Below are 19726 nucleotides of genomic sequence, written 5' to 3'. Positions count from 1 at the left end.
ACTTGTTGTTGGTGGAGCTTGAAGCTGTAAAGCAAGATAATGCTTATCTGAAGAACAAGCTCAAGTGTGCAAATGAAATTGAAGCAGTGCTAAGGGAGAAGCTGGAAAAGAATGAAGTAAAGTTGAAGTCTTTCAGAAATGCATCTGAGTTGGTTGGACAATACCATGAGAAAAACAAACCATGTGTAAATATTGCTATTGGTATTGACTATGATGCCTTAAACATCAAGAAGAAAGAGATAGGTGACAAAGAAAAAGCAACAGCTAATGAAAATGTTTCAGCTATGCTGAAAAAGGTTGTATCACCTATGTTCAAGGCATGTGAAGTCAACTTTAGTGAAGAAGAGTTGATTATCAAGCAAGAAATTGCTGATGAGGACAAAGAGAAGAAAACCGTAGAATCAACTCAGTCCTCCAATACTGAAGAGAAACTCATGGATAAACAAAGTTCCAAGAAACCTGTTAAAGAAACCAAAATTAAAGATGCAAGAAAGAAAAAGAAAAAATAGAAATGGGAAAATAAGGATAAAGAAAAACAACAATTTTTCTTATGTTTCAGATGCTTCAAGAAAGAAATATGAAAAATGTGGCTCTGTCAATCACCTAACTCACCTTTGTAGAAAGGCAGTTAGCAAGCCAACTGAAGGAGCCTGCAAATACAAAGAAGTAAATACAAATGATCCCTACTCCTTCTGTGATAAATTTGACTGCATTCCTTGCAACTTAAAAGTGATGAAAAGTTGCCACAAACTAAGAGTAGACCTCAAAAAAACAAAAATTGGGTCTACAGCAGAAAGGGAAAATGCTCAACAGTCAATGAACTCTATTTTATCTGAAACTACTCATTCTAGTTCTTCTAAATCAGTTAATAAGAAGAAAGTACACAACATTGCTTGGGTTGCTAAACACACTTAAAACTCATTGTGTGCAGGGTAAAGTGAAGAAAGTCATCTGGATCATAGATAGTGGATGTTCTAGGAATATGATAGGTGATAAAGCCCTGCTATCACAGTTTGAGGAGAAAGTTGGCCCTTTGGTGACCTTTAGAGACAACAGCAAATGATTCATAATGGGATATGGCAAGATTGTTTATGAAAATGTTGTCATTGATGATGTAGCACTGGTAGCTGTTCTTGAAGTGAATCTTCTCAGTGTTAGCCAATTTGCAGACAAAGGCTTTGAAGCCTTATTCAACAAAGAAGAATGCACTTTTTTCAGTAAGAAAACTGGTAAAGTTGCTCTAAAAGGAGCAAGTAAAGGAATCTTGTTTGTTGCAGACTTAGACTCAATAAATAAGGATGGAATTTGTTGCTTCTACACCAAGGCATCAGAGGAACAAAGCAAGCTATGGTATAAAAAGCTGTCTCACTTGAATTTCCAGGCAATCAATACCTTGGTCAAAAAGGAGTTAGTAAGAGACATACCTAAACTGGAGTTTTCTCAAGTTGACGTTTGTGAAGCTTGTCAGAAAGGAAAAATGAAGAGATCAAGTCACAAGTCAAAAACTGTGAACTCTATAAGTGCATCATTGCAACTTATTCACATGGACTTGTTTGGGCCAGTAAATGTCTTATCAATTTCAAGGAACAAATATGCACTTGTGATGGTGGATGATTTCTCAAGATATACTTGGGTAGAGTTCAGGCACTCTAAAGATGAAACTCCACACATCATAATTAAGCACATCAAGAAGATAGAAAAATAGGCTGAAGATTACAATTGTGTAAAAAGATTGAGAAGTGATAATGGAACAGAATTCAAAAATACAACATTAAGTGAATTCTGTAAAAGTAAAGGCATTTTTCAAGAATTCACAGCTGCTAGAACACCTCAACAAAATGGAGTAGTTGAAATAAAGAACAGAACATTAGTTGAAGCTGCTCGAACAATATTGCAAGATGCCAAGTTGCCAACAAGTTTTTGGGAAGAGGCTGTTAACACTCATGTTACACTCAGAACATATATCTCATTAACAAGGCTAATGACAAATCACCTTACTCAATCATGTCTAAAAAAAATCCCACTGTAAACCATCTTCATGTGTTTGGAAGCAAGTGTTACATTTTGAAAGATAACTCTGAATATGTGGGAAAATTTTACTCAAAGGTATTTGAAGCAATTTTTCTAGGATATATATTGGAAATAATAGTCTATAAAGTTTATGTGATTGACCAAAAGAAGATTATGGAGAGCACAGATGTGACTTTTGATGATGACAAGTGTCCAGGCTTGGAATGCCTTGATGATAATGAAGATGAAGCCCTTGCATTTGAAAACCTCAATATTGATAATGATTCTGATGGGGAAGATGAAGTTGATGCACAACAAAAGACAAATGAAGAGTCTACTCAACAGGAAAATCATGGAAATGGAAGCTCATCTCAAATACCTGAATTTGATAGCACAAACTCAGAGGGAGAAAGAGAAGATAAATCTAGCAGTCATACCAATAATGAAGAAAATGATGAAGGCTGTTGAGTGGCATTTATGACACTTCATTACGCTCCGTAAATCTTTGAATTGGTGTAAATGTACTCGATTTATTGGTATTTTAATATGTTTGCTAGTGTTTTTGCATTTCAGGCATTATTCTAAGAATCAGGTGAATTAACATTGTTTTAGTGCTAATATGGTGTTAGGATGATGTCCAAATAATAAACCTCCAGAAGCCAACTCGATTGCAGCAAGAATTAAAGAAATTCAGAAGTTTTTCCAGAAGCACGGCGCGCCCGCGCTGGTCTGGCGCGCCCGCGCTGGTCTAGCGCGCGGCTGCACCCAATTGTCAGAAAGCCAGCGCGCCCGGCTGTTGAAGCGCGCGGCCGTGCCGGGTCGGGATCCCAGAATCCTGATTCTAGTTGATTTATAATTGGAGGACTTCTATCTTGCATGGGCTGCTATATATACTTAAATAAAGGACATTTTCTAGAGAGACGGATATACCAGAGCACAAGGAGAGCCGTAAAAAGACCGTGTTAGCACGATTCAATGAAGACGAAGATGATCTTATTTTTACTTGTGAATCTTTATTCTAAGTTGTAACTTGGATGCTAGTTTTCTTATTCGTTAACCTTACTCTTGTTTCGTACTTGGTTTTATTATTTATTCAGTATAAAGACTACGTTTATTATACCATGATTTCATCAGAACCCACGTTGATGATGAGTCCGATTATGGGCTAATCGTTATCGTGGGGTTCTAGCGGATTTATTTATGGATTTCTTTAGTTAATTTGTTTCGATACCTTAGTGTATGGTGATTGTATGATAACCTAGTATTAGTTGTGCTTATTCGTCTTATAAGCATCACGAACTTATAAGATAGCGTGTTAATCTTTAATGAAGTGACAGTGAATTTAAGGATTTAAAACTTGCCATACTAGCATAGGTTCATGTATTATTGTTATGCATGATTCGTAGGTAATTTTAACCATCTTACTTGCCCTATGTAAGCACGATAGATACGTTGTGCTTTAAACCTTTATGTTGTCAAATTCTATAGACATATAGGGTCTCAATATAATTGGTGTCTATTTAGCTTCTATCTATTTTGTGGATGTCTGGTAGTATGGTATTCGTGCAACGAAAGTTGGCGTTTATCAGTTTCGTGTTATCTAATTAGTGTCATCACCATTACATGCTAAGGTTAAGAACAATAAAGCTATTGAATAAAGTATTTAATGAAGTTAGAATCCCATGTTTGTCATATATATATTAATTCAACCATTCTTATTCTCTTAGTTGTAATTGTTAGTTTAATTCTTAGTTATAATCAAAAACCCAATTTGTTATTCGTCTTAACATTGATTAATAGCCATATCATTGGTGCATAAGTGCAAAGTTTATGAAAGGTATTCTCTCTCGGAAAGTGAAGCTAGATGATTTAGAGACTGTCACTCTCACGGAGGAATGCAGTGTTGTGCTGAAATAGAAGTTGCCCCCGAAGCTTAAAGATCCAGGAAGCTTCACTATTCGATGCACTATTGGAAAAGTGTCTTTTGACAGATGCTTATGTGACTTGGGAGCTAGCATCAATCTGATGCCTTTGTTAATCTTCAAAAAGTTGAATCTGCCTGATCTAAAACCAACTTATATAACTTTGTAGTTGGTCAACCGTTCTATTACATATCCGCGAGGTATTGTAGAGGATGTCTTGGTCAAGGTTGATAAACTCATCTTCCCTGCTGATTTCGTAATTCTTGATTTCGAGGAGGATAAGAAGATTTCCATAATTTTGGGAAGACCTTTCTTGGCGATTGGCCGAACCTTGATAGATATGCAGAAGGGTGAGCTTAAAATACGAGTGATGGATCAGGATGTAACTTTTAATGTGTTCAGTGCTATGAAATTTCCTACGGAAAATGAGGAGTGCTTAAAAGTGAAGTTGGTCGATTCCGTAGTTACTTCAAAACTTGATCAATTGCTAAGGTCCGATGCCTTAGAGAAGGCCTTATTGGGAAATTCAGATAGTGAAGATGATGAAGGAGAGGAGCAATTGCAATATCTGAATGCTTCTCCCTGGAAGAGGAAGATTGATATGCCTTTTGAATCTCTTAGAATGGAGAAATTGAACAAAGCTCCTAAACGGCTCAAGCCATCTATTGAGGAAGCTCCTACTTTTGAGCTTAAGCCTTTACCTGAATATTTGAGGTATGTGTTTTTAGGTGATGCATCTGAAAGGAATATGTCCTAAGTCCAATCATGTATTAGGATTTAGGAATAACTTTTATGTAATCAGTTTTGATTTCATTGATATTAATAAAAGACTTGTTTTGTTTTTATTACGGGCTTTATCTATTTAAGTGTTTAAATAAGATATACCATAGTTTAGAGTAAAGCTTTTTATGGATTATGATGAGATCATAATAGTGAGACCTAAAAAGATGATAACTCTAAACTTAAATAGTTCCTGGTCATAGGATTACTAACTGGTAATTAATAATCCGCAAAGATCGGTACATACTATGCTTGCTTCATTATGAAGGATGTCTGTTCTCATAGACATTTGTGTGGTGACACTATAGCTAGTATGTAGGTGCTTATTATAGAATAAGTTCACTGAACATGACTCGCACAACTGAACAACTGATGGAGTTCACTCACGTGTCAGCAGTTGTTCACAAAGTGATAGTTGTACAAGTATCCTTAGATTTGAGGTCATCATAGTCATCTTGTGTACACTGAACTATGCTTTGGTTTAGTTCTTAGTCTCCAGGGACAATTATTAGGGCTCTTCTGGGTATAGGAATTTGTACACGAATATAGTGTATGATCAATATATGATCTACCCCTTCCAGTGAAGGAAGCGAATGTTCAAGGCTGATCCACTTATGCTAGTTCAGGAATCTCTGGCCAGAGTGAATGAAATTAGAAAGGAGTTTCTAATTTGCATAGAACTAAGCATAGTAAATGGTAAGCAAGTGATTAAATTAGATAGGCTTGACATGAGATCCATGCCTTGTATTTAATCGGGACATTGTAGGGTTGAAGAAGTTTATTGTACGGTAACTATTCACTGACAAGTTCTTGGTATTCTAAGCAGTGCATTCATATTATCCGGATAGTCGCGATATGTTGAGAAGCATCACTCACGATGTAGAATAAATGTGATTAATTAATTAATCATATTTAATAAATTAGAGAATTTATATAAATAATGATAAAATAGTTTTATTTTTATTTATTTCTACTACCGGCTTAATATTGAACCTACAGGGTCACACCATAAAAGAGAATGATTTAATGGTGGAGGAATTAATTAATAATGGCTAATAATTATTTATTTGTGAAATAAATAATTAATTGTCAAATTTAATAATTGATTAAATGAGATTTAATTGATTATAAATTAATTAAGAAAAGTTCTTAATATTATTAATTAAGGATTTAATTTTTGGAAATTAAATCAAGAGAGAGAATTATTTCTAAAGTGTTTAGAAAAAGGATTAATAATTAAAAGGTGTTTTAATTATTAATGAGAATAATAAATGGGATAATAATAATAATATTTATGGGAAAATTTCAGCTGAAAATTTTGCCTATAAATACACTATTATAGACCCTATTTTTATTCTAACCCCAGAACCCCAAAAACCCAAAAAGTTTGGAAAACCCAATTCTCTCCACCTCCTTCCTCCTCCTTAACATCGTTTTCTTGGTGGATACCAATGGAGTGCTTCACACTTGAGGAGCAACTGCTAAGGATCTCTGATCGTTGTCTCCGAATTATTTTAAAAGGTTAGATTCGATCCCTCGAATTTTTATTCACGATTTATATGCTTTTATTTGGATTTTGTATGTGTAAAAGTGTTTTGCCATGCCCCGCTGCGTTTAAAATCCAACAATGGTATCAGAGCATAGGTTGTATGCATATAGATCTGTGGTAAAAATTTCAGAATTTTATGTGCTTGTATGAATTAATTATGATTTTTACAAGTTATATCATGGATTAATTTTGTCTGATGAGAAATCATTTCTCAGAATAATTTTGAATGTTGATCTGGGTTCTACAAGTGTTGTAGATCGTCTGGGTATTTTTTTCATAATTTTATGATGTATAAATTTTTTATTATGAATTTTTGAAGTTCTTATAATTAAATTTATAATTAAATAAGTAAATATATGTATATATAGTATATATATATGTTTGTATCGGCTGCTGTTATCTGCTGTAAGTCTGTGTTGTGTTGTTCTGCACGTAATAAAGGTACAGACAAAGGAGACAGACATGTCAGGCGAACAGGTATGACAATGAAGGAAGGCGCGTGCAGCGCAAACGCTGGGAAAACGGTGTTGCGCATTCCGGGAATGCGTTACACCCTGTGACGCATTCACGGAATGCGTTACACCTTTTAAATGGCTTAAAAGGGGTGTAACGCATCACCGGAATGCGTTACAAGGCTTGTAACGCGTTCCTGTAATGCGTTACAGCCCGTCTGTTGATTTTAAAATTGATTTTCTGGGAGTTTCGTAACTCCGTTTTGGGCGTGCAATATACCGTTGGATTCGTTTTTCCGAGACGGATCTAATGGAGTGATCAATTTTAGTTTATATAAAATTTTTGAACTGTTTATATTTCTATGAAGTGTTTTAAAGTTGTTTTTGACTGTTTTTAATTGCTTTTAAATGCTTCATGTGATATATAGAGATGTATAATGCTTAGACTAATGTGCTAGATGATATAACATGCCTACCTTGATGTTTATTCATGTTGATATATGTGATATATGCTTAGTTTATCATGCGATGATAGATTTAGGTGAACTTAAATGAACATAAGGCGTTTGTTAGATAACCTAGTATAGTGAAATTGTTTCATAACCTTAAGAACAATATTATGAATACAATCATGAGATTCTTGTGTTTGTGAAACACGTAATTGAATATGAATTTTTGATATGAGAGAAAGGATGATTCTGTCAATAACAAATTTCTATCTGTAAGAAAGGGTTATTAAGTGACGCCTCTTGACAATGCTCCACCCGATCTGGGAATCATCTGATTATTGATTATTGATTTGAAATATTTAATTTAAAAGGAAGAATCTCTTTATAATATGATTATGATTGTAACGTAATATAATCCCTCTAAAATTAAATAATATCAAGTAGTAATTGGCCAATGATACAACGGGCTTGTGTCGGTCATAGCCTTCCAACATAGTAGAAAGTAGTTCTTATTTTTGAATCATTGTCGTTTCGTGCCACAGCCGAGGGCTTTGATTTCGAAATAAGAAATACTTGTCTATTACATAGAGATGTGTACATTGAATAAAGAATCTAAAGGTCGTTATGTGCCACAGCCATGGGCCTTTGGAGACTGATTCAATTGTACAGAATGTTGGGTTAGACTTGACTTAGAATATTGAGTTTGTCGTGCCACAGCCGTGACTCAATTATTCAAGAGGCTAAAGTTTGATTAGGGAATAACATTAGATGTAATTGACAAGAGTTGTCTGCTTATTGAACATTACATGGCGTTTCGTGCCACAGCCGGGGTTGTGTAATGGAATGTAGGATCCCTATTCCCACTAGCATTATGAATGCTTAATTTTTCACGTAGGGGGTTGAATAAATAAGATAAACTAGTGGGAGCCACTTATGAATAAAGACCCGATTCATATAGTGTTTGAAATGAAATCGAATATTTGCTAAGTGTTGTTATGTGTTTATCATTTACAGATTTACTTTGTACGTTATGTCTTCTGCACTATCACTTAGGAACATACTAGATGCTCACAAATTGACTGGTCCTAATTATGCTGACTGGCTTCGAAAATTGAGAATTGTTCTCAGGATTGAGAAGCTGGAATACGTGATTGACTCACCTAAGCCTACTGAACCTGCTAGTGATGCACATAATGATGAACATGTTATGTATCGTAAGTGGATAGATGATGCAAATGTTGCTCAATGCATCATGCTAGCTTCCATGAACATTGAGCTACAGAAGCAACATGAGCATATGGATGCTCACACTATCCTCATGCATCTAGAAGAGTTGTATGATGTGGCGGGGAGGACAGCTTGATATGAGATATCAAAGGAGTTGTTCGGTTGTAGGATGTCTGAGGGATCATCTGTGAATGACCATGTACTTAAGATGATCAATTTGATTGAACGTCTTGGACAACTTGGTTTTTCCATGGATGGGGAGCTGAGCCAAGACTTGGTCTTGCAATCACTTCCGAGTTCGTTCTCGCAGTTTGTTGTGAACTTTCACATGAATAAGTTGGATGTCAGCCTGCCTGAACTCCACAACATGTTAAAGACTGCGGAATCGAATTTTCCCCCTAAGAAGAGTTCTGTTCTTCTAATTGGTGAAGGTTCCAATTCTAAGAAAAGGAAGAGGAACTCTTCCAAGAAGAAGAAAGTAGGTGAGAAAACGCCGGTTCCACCAAAAGCTGAAGACCCCAAGAGCAAAGTTGTTTGTTTTCACTGTAACAAGGTGGGGCACTGGAAGAGGAACTGCAAGGTTTACCTTGCAGAATTGAAGAAGAAGAAGGGTAGTGAGACTACCGCTTCTGATTCAAGTATGTTCATGATAGAAATGAATATGTCATTAAATCAAATTTCTACTTGGGTATTAGATACCTCCTGTGGTTCTCAAATCTGCAATTTGTTGCAGGGACCAAGGAGAAGTAGGACTCTTGAGGAAGAGGAGGTGATTCTACTGATGGGAAATGGAGCAAGAATTGCTGCTGAAGATGTATAATCATTTCATTTACATATGCCTACGGGCAAGACTATTATTTTAAATAATTATTATTTTGTTCCCTCGATTGTGAGGAATATTATTCCCACGTTAGACTTGGCTGGATTTTCATTTATTATTGAGAATAATGAATGTTCTATTCTTAGAGATAATATTCTTTATGGATGAGGTGCTTTAAATAATGGTCTGTATATATGTGACATAATTTACTTCAGATTGAACAAACTAATAAAAGAAAAGGGATGATGAAAATCTCACTTCATAGTGGCACTGCAGTCTTCATTTATTAGGCATGGAGAGAGGGCTGCAGATTTGCTAGGATTGGTACACACAAATGTATGTGGACCAATGTCTACGCAAGCCATGGGTGGATTTTCATACTTCATTACTTTCATAGATAATAGATCTGGATTCGGATATGTGTTTGATGAAACACAAGTCTGAGGCCTTTGAAAAGTTCAAAGAATATAAGTATGAAGTGGAGAAATAACCAAACATAGTATTATAATTCTTCGATTAGATTGAGGTGGTGAATACTTTAATGGAGTGTTTCTAGATTATCTCAAAGTAAATGGTATAGTCTCCCAGTGGACTCCTCCAGATTGGTATCTGAAAGGAGAAATCGAACTTTGTTAGACATAGTTCGGTCCATGATGAGCTATGCAAATCTTCCAGTATTCCTATGGGGTTATGCATTGGAAACCTCAGCATATATACTGAATAAGGTGCTTTCCAAAAAGGAAACCGAGTCTTAAACATGTTAAGACTTGGGGATGTAGTTTTGTGGGATATCCTAAAGAGACTTTAGGGTATTACTTTTACACCGATCATCGGGTGTTTGTCTCCAGACATGCTACCTTCTTGGAAAAGGAGTTTATCCTTGAAGGAAATAGTGGGAGCAAAATTGAACTTGAAGAAGTTCAAGAAGCACAAACTACTACGGATCAAGTGGAAACACCTGTTCTGACTGAACAACCTTTTGTGGAACAGCCCATTCGTAGGTCAGGGAGAGTGTCTCGCCAACCTGTAATATGGCCTTGTCATTGAGAATGACAATGAGTTGTCAATTATTTGATGATGACGACCCTGTGACCTATAATGAGGCTATGAGTAGTGTTGACTCAGAGAAATGGCATAGTACCATGAAATCCGGAATGAAATCTATGTATATGGGATACAAAAGAATGATTAGAGCAGATGGCCAGGTGGAGACCTATAAGGCCAGGCTTGTGGCAAAAGAATTCAAACAAAGGCAATGGATTGACTTTGATGAAGCCTTTTACCTGTAGCCCTGTTATAATCAGTTCGGATTTTGCTTGCGAATGCTGCTTACTACGACTATGAGAGCTGGCAAATAGCCAGATGGTTTTCTTTCCAAGGGAAATAAAAACCTAGTGTGTAAGCTGCTGCGAACCATATGTGGTTTAAAGCAAGCTTCTTGTAGATGGAACATCCGTTTTGATGAGACAATCAAAGAGTTTGATTTTATCAAAAACGTAGATGAACCATGCGTCTACAAAAGGGTTAGTGGGAGCACGATAACATTTCTTGTATTGTATTGAATTAGAGTTGACACACATAACAACATAGCATACCCACTCACAAAGCTACTTTTTGAAAGTCACTTTGATCGTCATAAAGATGAGATGGGTATTAGATACCAGAGTGATTGGCTTTAGTACAAGTGGGAGATTGAAAGGAATATGTCCTAAGTCCAATCATGTATTAGGATTTAGGAATAACTTTTATGTAATCTGTTTTGATTTCATTGATATTAATAAAAGACTTGTTTTGTTTTTATTACGGGCTTTATCTATTTAAGTGTTTAAATAAGATATACCATAGTTTAGAGTAAAGCTTTTTATGGATTATGATGAGATCATAATAGTGAGACCTAAAAAGATGATAACTCTAAACTTAAATAGTTCCTGGTCATAGGATTACTAACTGGTAATTAATAATCCGCAAAGATCGGTACATACTATGCTTGCTTCATTATGAAGGATGTCTGTTCTCATAGACATTTGTGTGGTGACACTATAGCTAGTATGTAGGTGCTTATTATAGAATAAGTTCACTGAACATGACGCGCATAGCTGAACAACTGATGGAGTTCACTCACGTGTCAGTAGTTGTTCATAAAGTGATAGTTGTACAAGTATCCTTAGACTTGAGGTCATCATAGTCATCTTGTGTACACTGAACTATGCTTTGGTTTAGTTCTTAGTCTCCAGGGACAATTATTAGGGCTCTTCTGGGTATAGGAATTTGTACACGAAGATAGTGTATGATCAATAAAGGATCTACCCCTTCCAGTGAAGGAAGCGAATGTTCAAGGCTGATCCACTTATGCTAGTTCAGGAATCTCTGGCCAGAGTGAATGAAATTAGAAAGGAGTTTCTAATTTGCATAGAACTAAGCATAGTAAATGGTAAGCAAGTGATTAAATTAGATAGGCTTGACACGAGATCCATGCCTTGTATTTAATCGGGACATTGTAGGGTAGAAGGAGTTTATTGTACGGTAACTATTCACTGACAGGTTCTTGGTATTCTAAGCAGTGAATTCATATTATCCGGATAGTCGCGATATGTTGAGAAGCATCACTCACGATGTAGAATAAATGTGATTAATTAATTAATCATATTTAATAAATTAGAAAATTTATATAAAAATGATAAAATAGTTTTATTATTATTTATTTCTACTACCGGCTTAATATTGAACCTATAGGGTCACACCATAAAAGAATGATTTAATGGTGGATGAATTAATTACTAATGGCTAATAATTATTTATTTGTGAAATAAATAATTAATTGGCAAATTTAATAATTGATTAAATGAGATTTAATTGATTATAAATTAATTAAGAAAAATTCTTAATATTATTAATTAAGGATTTAATTTTTGGAAATTAAATTAAGAGAGAGAATTATTTCTAAAGTGTTTAGAAAAAGGATTAATAATTAAAAGGTGTTTTAATTATTAATGAGAATAATAAATGGGATAATAATAATAATATTTATGGGAAAATTTCAGCTGAAAATTTTGCCTATAAATACACTATTATAGACCCTATTTTTATTCTAACCCCAGAACCCCAAAAACCCAAAAAGTTTGGAAAACTCAATTCTCTCCACCTCCTTCCTCCTCTTTAACATCGTTTTCTTGGTGGATACCGGTGGAGTGCTTCACACTTGAGGAGCAACTGCTAAGGATCTCTGATCGTTGTCTTCGAATTATTTTAAAAGGTTAGATTCGATCCCTCGAATTTTTATTCACGATTTATATGCTTTTATTTGGATTTTGTATGTGTAAAAGTGTTTTGCCATGCCCCGCTGCGTTTAAAATCCAACAGCATCTACTTTGCCAGTTATTATTGCATCTGACCTTTCAGGTAGCGACGGGGAGAAGCTTTTGAGGATTCTAAGAGAGTTCAAATCGGCAATTGGATGGACTATAGCAGATATTAAGGGAATCAACCCTTCCTATTGAATGCATAAAATTCTGCTAGAGGAAGGTAGCAAGCCTACAGTTGAGCAGCAAAGAAGACTTAATCCGATCATGAGGTAAGTAGTGAAGAAAGAAATTCTTAAGTGGCTGGATGCAGGGATTATTTATCCCATTTCTGAAAGTTCTTGAGTGAGTCCAGTTCAGTGTATACCAAAGAAGGGAGGTATCACAGTTGTTGCTAATGAGAAGAATGAGCTCATTCCTACTCGAACAGTCATGGGATGGAGAATTTGTATGGACTACAGGAAGCTGAACAAGGCCACTAGGAAGGATCACTTCCCTCTGCCTTTCATTGACCAGATGCTTGACCGGTTGGCTGGTCACGGTATTACTATCTTCTGGATAGTTATTCGGGTTACAATCAGATTTGTATCGCTCCAGAAGATCAGGAGAAGACTACCTTCACTTGTCCATTTGGTACATTCGCCTTCAGACGAGTTTCTTTTGGTCTGTATAGTGCACCAGCCACATTTCAGAGATGTATGATGGCCATCTTTTCTGATATGATTGACCAGAATGTGGAGGTGTTCATGGACGACTTCTCTGTATTTGGCAATTCTATTGACGAATACTTGTAGAATCTTGGACATTTTCTCAAGAGGTGTGTTGAGACCAACTTGGTTTTCAATTGGGAGAAATGTCACTTTATGGTGTGACAGGGTATTATTCTTGGGAACAAGGTTTCTAGTGAGGGTCTTGAGGTGGACAAAGCTAAGGTGGGGATCATTGAAAATCTTCATCCACCAAATTTATGTTAAGGGAATTTGCAGTTTTCTTGGTCTTGCGGGTTTCTATAGGCGTTTCATCAAAGACTTCTTTAATATTTCGAAGCCATTGTGCAGTTTGTTAGAGAAAGATGTCCCTTTCAAGTTTGATGACGAGTGCCTTGGCACTTTTGAGACATTGAAGAAGAGTTTAATCTCGGCACCTGTCATAACTGCACCTGACTGGAATAAACCTTTTGAGATGATGTGCAATGCAAGTGACTATGTAGTTGAAGCAGTTCTTGGGCAGAGAAAGAACAACATATTTCATGTGGTCTACTACGCTAGTAAGACCTTAAATGGTGCTCAACTGAATTATACTACTACAGAGAAAGAACTCTTGGCTATTGTCTATGGTTTTGAGAAATTTCGATCTTATCTACTCGGGGCGAAGGTGACAGTTTTCACTGATCACGCTGTAATTCGTTATCTCGTCTCGAAGAAGGACTTGAAGCCAAGGTTGATTCGATGGGTTCATTTACTTCGAGAGTTTGAGTTAGAGATCAAGAGAAAAGGGACTGAAAATCAATCCGTTGATCATCTTTCGTGTTTAGAGAACCCTAATGCTACTTCACTGGACAAGACATTGATAAATGAGTCTTTTCTCGATGAGCAGTTGTTTGGAGTGCAAGAGGAAGAACTGTAGTTCGCAGACATTGTGAACTACCTTGTGAGCAATGTCATGCCTCCCGACTTATTATACCCTCAAAGGAAGAAGTTTCTGCATGAAGTAAAGTGGTATATGTGGGATGAGCTATTTCTTTTTTGACAAGGAGCTGACCAAATCATCAGGAGATGTATTCCGTACAGCGAAACGGGGGGGGGGATCTTGTGAGATTGCCACTCAACGGCTTATGGAGGAAATTATGGTGGAGAAAAGACAGCAGCTCGAATTCTTCAAGCAGGTTTCTTTTAGCCAATCTTGTTTAAAGATGCTCATCAGTTCGTTTTGAATGTGATCGATGTCAACGTGTGGGTAATTTGTCTAAGAGGGATGAGATGCCTCTTAATGTGCTTCTCGAGGTTGAAGTCTTCGATGTTTGGGGAATTGACTTCATGGGGCCATTTGTCTCATCTTGTAACAATTAGTACATCTTGTTGGCGGTTGATTATGTGTCGAAATGGGTTGAAGTTAAGGCATTGCTAATGAACGATGCAAAAGTGGTGCTTAATTTTCTTCACAAGCAGATATTCACAAGGTTTGGAACTCCAAGAGTCACAATCAGTGATGAGGGGTCGCATTTTTGCAACCGCAAGTTCACCGCTAAGATGCAAAGGTATAATATGAATCATCGCATTGCTACGGCTTATCATTCTCAGACAAATGGTCAAGCTGAGGTGTCTAACAGAGAGATCAAGCGCATTTTGGAGAAAGTTTTGTGTCCGTCGAGGAAAGATTGGTCTTTGAAGCTTGATGAAGCTGTTTGGGTTTATAGAACAACATACAAGACTCCGTTGGGAATGTCACCGTTCCAGTTGGTTTATGGTAATGGGTGTCATTTGCCGGTGGAGCTAGAGCATAAAGCGTATTGGGATTTGAAGAAATTAAATCTGGATTTGGATGCAGCTGGTAAGAAGAGGATGCTTCAATTAAATGAGCTCGACGAGTTTCGACTTCAAGCTTATGAGAACAACAAAATGTACAAGAAGAAAGTCAAGAGGTGGCACGATCGGGGTCTAGTGCTCAAATAATTTGTGCCAGGGCAACAAGTTCTTTTGTTCAACTCTCGTCTCCGTCTTTTTCCTGGAAAGTTGAAGTCAAGATGGTCAGGGCAGTTCGTTGTCAAAACTGTGTTTCCACATGGAGCGGTAGAGATTTTTGAGAATAATCTGGGCCAAGCATTCAAGGTAAATGGTCAGAGGTTGAAGCATTACTATGGTGACACGGAAAACCGTGAGGTGGTTAGTGTTGTTTTGTTTTCCGTTTGATCTCGAGTTTCTACGTCAAGCTAATGATGTAAAGCAAGCACTTCTTGGGAGGCAACCCAAGTTTGTTGTACATTAGTAAGTATAGGAAGCAAGAAGAAAAGAGAAATTCACAAAAAAATCAGAAAAACAAAACAATTCAGGGCCAACTTCAGAAGCCAGGCGCCCCCGCGCTGATTTAGTTGTATTCATTTAGTTGCATTCATGCATTTTTATTTCTTGCTCTTTGAGTTTGTTTATGCTTGAGAACAAACATCGATTCAAGTTTGGAGGTATGTTGAGTGACATTTATGACACTTTACTATGCTTCGTAAATCTTTGAATTGGTGTAAATGTACTCGAGTTGTTGGTATTTTAATGTGTTTTCTAGTATTTTTGCATTTCAGGCATTATTCTAAGAATCAGGTGAATTAGCATTATTTTGGTGCTAATATGGTGTTAGGATGATGTCCAAAGAATAAAGCTCCGGAATCCAACTCGATTGCATCAGGAATTAAAGAAATTCAAAAGTTTTTTCAGAAGCACACCGCACCCAATTGTCAGAATGCCAGCGCCCGTGCTGATGAAGCACGCGGCCGCGCCGGGTCAGGATCCCAGAATCCTGATTTTAGTTGATTTATAATTGGAGGAATTCTATCTTGCATGGGTTTCTATATATACTTAAATAAAGGATGTTTTCTAGAGAGACGGATATACTAGAGCACAAGGAGAGCCGTAAGAAGACTATGTTAGCATGATTCAACGAAGACGAAAAATCTTGTTTTTACTTGTGAATCTTTGTTCTAAGTTGTAACTTGGATGCTTATTTTCTTATTCGTGAACCTTACTCTTGTTTCATACTTGGTTTTATTATTTATCCAGTATAAAGACTATGTTTATTATACCATGCTTTCATCGGAACCCACGTTAATGATGAGTCTGATTATGGGCTAATCGTTATCATGGGGTTCTAGCGGATTTATTTATGGATTTCTTTAGTTAATTTGTTTTGATACCTTATTGTGTGGTGATTATATGATAACCTAGTATTGGTTGTGGTTATTCGTCTTATGAGTGTCGCGAACTTATAAGATAGCGTGTTAATCTTTATTGAAGCGGCAGTAAATTTAAGGATTTAGAACTTGCCATGCTAGCATAGGTTCATGTATGTGTATGCATGATTAGTGGGTAATTCTAACCGTTTTACTTACCCTGTGTAATCATAAGGAATAACTTGTGCTTAAATCGTTATGTTGTCAAATTCTGTAGACATATAGGGTCTCAACATAATTGATGTCTATTCAATTTCTGTCTTAATTGTGGATGCTTGGTAGAATGGTATTAGTACAACGAAAGTTGGCTTTTATCAGTTTCGTGTTGTTCGATTAATGTCATCACCGTTACATGCTAAGGGTAATAACAATAGCTATTGAAGGAAGTAGTAATGAAGTTGTGATCTCATGTGTGTTTAATATTGTTAATTTAAGTATCAATTAAGTGTTTTATTCTCGTAGTTAATTGTAGTTAATAATTAGTTAATCAAATCTAAGTGTTATTGTCTTGACATTGAGAAGTAATTATACATTGGTGAGTAAGTGTTAATTGAACATAATTAGTCTGAGTCTCTGTGGGAACGAACTAGAAAGTATTCTATATTACTTGCGAACGTGTATACTTGCGTGTATTATTAGCGCGTGTTTTCGCCCTAACAAGTTTTTGGCGCCGCTGCCGGGGACTCGGCGTATTTTTTTAGTTTATGTACATACTATCAGTGGTCATTAGGACTCATTGATTAAGACGTGTTACTTATTGTTTCTGGTTGTGTTTCAGGTACCTTAGCGAGCGTTTATGCAAACATATTCTCGTACTCACAAGAGGACTTTAGATACGGCTGAGGAGATAGACGAAGTTCTTGGTATTCCGGAGAAGATAGATTTTGAAGATTCGGATACAGAGAGTGAGCAGAAAGAACCAGTAATCATGGGTGATCGTATAGTTCCGGCAGATCCAGCTCTTATGGACTTTTCTCGGCCTAAAATTGATGACATTCAGTCAAGCATCCTTTATCCGGCTATTCAGGCTAACACTTTTGAAATCAAACCGGGCACTATTCAGATGGTGCAGAATTCTGTTTCTTTTGGAGGTGCTGCTACTGAAGATCCCAACATGCACATCAGGAATTTTGTCGAGATCTGTAGTACTTTCAAATATAATGGTGTGACTGATGAGGCTATCAAGATGAGGCTTTTCCCATTCTCTATGAGGGATAAAGCTAAGGACTGGTTACATTCTGAACCAGTTGGGTCCATCACTACTTGGCAAGATCTTGCGCAAAAGTTTCTGGTAAAGTTCTATCCAATGGAGAAGACTGCAGCTATGAGGAGTGCTCTTACCCAGTTTGCGCAGCAGCCTACATAATCTATGTGTGAAGCTTGGGAGCGCTACAAGGAGATGTTGAGAAAGTGTCCACATCATGGTATGCCTGACTGGATGGTGATCACTGGTTTCTATAATGGTTTGGGGGCCCAATCTCGGCCCGTGCTCGATGCAGCAGCTGGAGGCGCCTTGTGGGCCAAAAGCTATACTAAGGCTTATAATCTTATTGAAACTATGGCTACAAATGAGCATCAAAACCCAACTTAAAGGATGATGCCTGGGAAGGTAGCAGGTATTCTGGAAGTTGATGCAGCTACAGCTATTGCAGCGCAGCTCTGAGCACTGTCTATGAAGGTCAACTCTCTAGCCACCTATGGAGTCAATCAGATAGCTATGGTCTGTGAGCTTTGTGCAGGTTCTCATGCTACGGATCAGTGTTCCCTTATTAATGAATCTGTTCAGTATGTGAACAATTATCAGCAATCGCAACAGCCTGTGCCAGCTACTTATCATCCTAACAATAGAAATCATCCCAATTTCAGCTGGAGCAATAATCAAAATGCTATTCAGCAACCATATCAGCAAGGCGTAAGTAAACAGTTTAATCCACCTGGATTCCAGCAACCACAGCAATATGCTCAAAGGCAATCATATCCTCAACAAGGAGGTGCAGCTCCATCTTCTAGTGCTGATTTCGAGGAACTCAAGCTGTTGTGCAAAAGTCAGGCTGTTTCTATCAAGACCTTGGAAAATCAAATCGGTCAAATAGCCAATGCAGTGCTCAATCGTCAACTTGGCACACTTCCCAGTGATACTGAAGTGCCAGGCAGAAAGGAAGCTAAAGAGCAAGTCAAGGCTATTACCTTAAGGTCTGGAAAAGTTGTTGATGCTGAAAAAGCAAAAGACGGAGAAGTTGAAGTTGGTGATGAAGAATCTAAGCAAAAGGAGAAAGCGACGGAACCAAGGAAGACTACTGTTGAACACACTCTGCCTAAGGGTAATACAGGGGAGAAACAGCTCTATCCTCCACCACCTTTCCCTAAGAGATTGAAACAACAAAAGCTGGATAAGCAGTTTGGTAAGTTTCTGGAGGTGTTCAAGAAACTTCACATCAACATACCTTTCGCCGAGGCTCTGGAGCAAATGCCTAGTTATGCGAAATTTATGAAGAGTATTCTTTGAAGGAAGGTGAAACTGGATGACCTTGAGACCGTTGCTCTAACAGAAGAGTGTAGTGCTGTGCTATAACAAAAATTACCTCCAAAGCTTAAAGATCCAGGTAGCTTCACCATTCCTTGCACCATCGGCAAGTTGTCTTTTGACAATTGCCTGTGCGATTTGGGAGCAAGCATCAATCTGATTCCGTTGTCTATCTTCAAAAAGTTGAATTTGCCTGATCCAAAACCCACCTACATGTCTCTACAATTGGCTGATCGTTCTATTACATACCCACGAGGCATAGTGGAGGATGTGCTAGTAAAGGTGGATAAGCTCTTCTTTCCTGCAGACTTTGTTATTCTGGATTTCATGGAAGATAAGAAGATTCCCATAATTTTGGGGAGACTTTTCTTGGCTACAGGCCGTACCTTGATAGATGTGCAGAAAGGAGAACTTACTAGGAGGGTGCAGGATCAGGATATGACATTTAATGTGTTCAAAGCGATAAAATTCCCTACAGAAGATGAGGAGTGCTTAAAGGTGGATTTTATTGATTCTGCGGTAACTTCGGAACTTGATCATATGCTAATGTCTGATGCATTAGAGAAAGCCTTAGTGGGGGACTTTGACAGTGATGATGAGGATGGCAATGAGCAACTATAATATCTAAATGCTTCTCCTGGGAGGTGAAAGCTAGACATGCCATTTGAATCTCTTGGTACTTATGACCTCAAGAATGCTGAAGGAAAGCTAAAACCATCTATTGAGGAAGCACCTACTTTGGATCTTAAACCATTGC

General features: G+C 37.2%; 1 non-coding gene across 1 annotated transcript; it reads right to left on the bottom strand.

The window, feature by feature from the left end:
• Window positions 1-17766: 17766 nt before the first annotated feature.
• Window positions 17767-17873, bottom strand: LOC141669812 (small nucleolar RNA R71). Its single transcript, XR_012554070.1, has one exon. It is a non-coding gene; the product is annotated as a small nucleolar RNA R71 (small nucleolar RNA).
• Window positions 17874-19726: the final 1853 nt, after the last annotated feature.

This window comes from Apium graveolens, chromosome 6 (assembly GCF_009905375.1).
Source record: "Apium graveolens cultivar Ventura chromosome 6, ASM990537v1, whole genome shotgun sequence".
In the NCBI taxonomy this organism is placed as follows: Eukaryota; Viridiplantae; Streptophyta; class Magnoliopsida; order Apiales; family Apiaceae; genus Apium; species Apium graveolens.
Note: the sequence above shows the minus strand (reverse complement) of the source record. Positions and strands in the feature narration are given on the sequence as shown.